Consider the following 2,427-nt stretch of genomic DNA (forward strand, 5'->3'; position numbering starts at 1 on the left):
AAAAATGTGATAAGTCTAGTGTTAAATAGATCTAAAATAGATCTAAATTGGTTTAATGGATTCAAAACATTAATAACTTCTCCCTGCAAACTTTTTTTTATAAAATAGTTCTACTTGTTGGTTTACCTAATCAAACCTAACAACCAGCAATATAATACAGTAATTTTCCGTAATTAGTAAGTTAACCACTCGAACTTGACCAATTTAAGTATCTTTTACATCCTACACAAAAATATGTTATTGAGCTGAAATTTAGAAATATCTTATACCAATGTCGAGCTGTAATATAGAAATATCTTATACCACTGTCGTGAACTCCTTGGAATAATAACCTATATAATAAGTTATTGCCATGCCGAAAACGAAAGGTTTAACATCATGTACAGAGTTTTGATTAGAATTCATATCATACCGGCAAAAAGTTGCTGATACACGGTGTCGGTTTACTGATCAGTTCATAATGGAGAAACGAATAAAGGAGTTGAGAAATGCCATTATTTTATGCTTCCGTGAAATCGATACATGGGAATGAAAGAACGGAGTAGCAGGTATGCGCTGGAAATGGCATATTAGGTGGTCGATTCCACCACCTTCAATACCTGTTTGTCGGTTTCCTAACCACACGAAAGCAACATCGGTTCAACACGAAACTCACTTTGTAACGACTCTACACATCCACCTTCACATTTGATTGTCTATATAAACCAATTCTACGCGTTTCCAATCGCATCCATCACTGTCTATCTGTCCTCGTGTTGCGAAACATGGCAGGAACTCATTACGGCTTCCTGCTCGCCGTTTTCACAGTCATATGCCTCCAGGCATATAACTGTGGCGCTACTTACACTCCATCGTCTCCAGTTTCGGAATCCCCTCCCAAGCCCATGGTATTTCCTCCTCCGGTGCACAAATCTTCGGCTGCGCCCATTACATTCAATCCTCCAGTGCGTAAAGATTCTCCTCCCGCGCCCATATCATTTCCTCCTTTCCACAAATCTCCTTCTCAACCAACAGTGCTTCCTCCACCACTTCACAAATATCCTCCTCCCGAACACATATTTCATCATCACGTGCACAAACATCACCATCATCATCATGAAGAAGTGCATAAATCTCCACCTAAGCCGATGGTATATCCTCCTATGCACAAATCTCCACCCACGCACGTAGTGATTCCTCCTCCCAGGCCGATACAATATCCTCCTCCTGTGCACAAATCTCCGCTCACGCACGTAGTGATTCCTCCTCCCAAGCCGATAGAATATCCTCCTCCTATACACAAATCTCCACCCACGCACGTAGTAATTCCTCCTCCCAAGCCAATAGTGTATCCTTCCCCTGTTCACAAATTTCCTCCTCCAGAGTACAAATCTCCACCCAAGCCGATAGAATATCCTCCCCCAGTTCACGAATTTCCTCCCCCGGAGTACAAATCTCCACCCAAGCCGATAGAATATCCTCCCCCGGTTCACAAATTTGCTCCCCCGGAGTACAAATCTCCACCCAAGCCGATAGAATATCCTCCCCCGGAGTACAAATCTCCACCCAAGCCGATAGAATATCCTCCCCCGGTTCACAAATTTCCTCCCGCGGTTCACAAATTTCCTCCCCCGGAGTACAAATCTCCACCCAAGCGGATAGAATATCCTCCCCCGGTTCACAAATTTGCTCCCCCGGAGTACAAATCTCCACCCAAGCCGATAGAATATCCTCCCCCGGTTCACAAATTTCCTCCCCCGGAGTACAAATCTCCATTCTTCGAGTCTCCTTACATTTACAAATCCCCTCCAAAACCGATACTAACGCCTCCTCCACTGCTTCACTCTCCTCCCATCTACAAATCCCCCCCTCATGACTACACATTTCCTCCTCCTCCTCATCCTGCTTACTAATAAAGGTACACTTGTCTACTGATGTCTTTCGTTGATCTCATTTATTATTTTTATTAAATTGAGTTTAATGATCGTCACTGTATCTAATCTCCTTCAATTGCAGGAACGATATTATAAAGCTGTTTTATGAATAATCGATATTGTACGATGGTACAATATGCTTGCAATGGTTTATTTCGTCATCTGTATTGGTCGGGTTGGATCAATTAATGTTCCGTTTGAATTTATTAGTGTGTTTCAAGTCTTGAAGTCCGTCGCCTTTAGCAAATAAGTTGCAAGCAATCTCCAGTGTGTCATTTTATTATCAAAGGATGGACTGAAACGCAGGGAGTTTAAAGGGAATGTAATGGTCGATTGCTGTTGATATCTTTCCTTTTGCATGATAAAATAAATTGGCATATCGAGACTGAAATAATTTGCAGCAGTCTAATTGCTTTTCTCTTTTTTCTTTGCGGTGGTATTTTAAATTGGCACATGGAGACTGAAATAATCTGCGGCAGTCTGATTGTTTTTATCTTTTCTTTTCCTAAGTCAA

General features: G+C 41.8%; 1 long non-coding RNA gene across 1 annotated transcript; it reads left to right on the forward strand.

Moving 5' to 3' along the window:
- The first annotated feature begins 1,657 nt into the window (after positions 1–1,657).
- On the forward strand, positions 1,658–2,218 carry LOC149156118 (uncharacterized). Its single transcript, XR_016263745.1, has 2 exons — positions 1,658–1,897; positions 1,996–2,218. It is a non-coding gene; the product is annotated as an uncharacterized LOC149156118 (long non-coding RNA).
- Positions 2,219–2,427: the final 209 nt, after the last annotated feature.

Source organism: Pinus tabuliformis, chromosome 9 (genome assembly GCF_031772625.1).
Source record: "Pinus tabuliformis cultivar Carrire ecotype Pingquan chromosome 9, CPIR1, whole genome shotgun sequence".
NCBI classification, from domain to species: Eukaryota; Viridiplantae; Streptophyta; class Pinopsida; order Pinales; family Pinaceae; genus Pinus; species Pinus tabuliformis.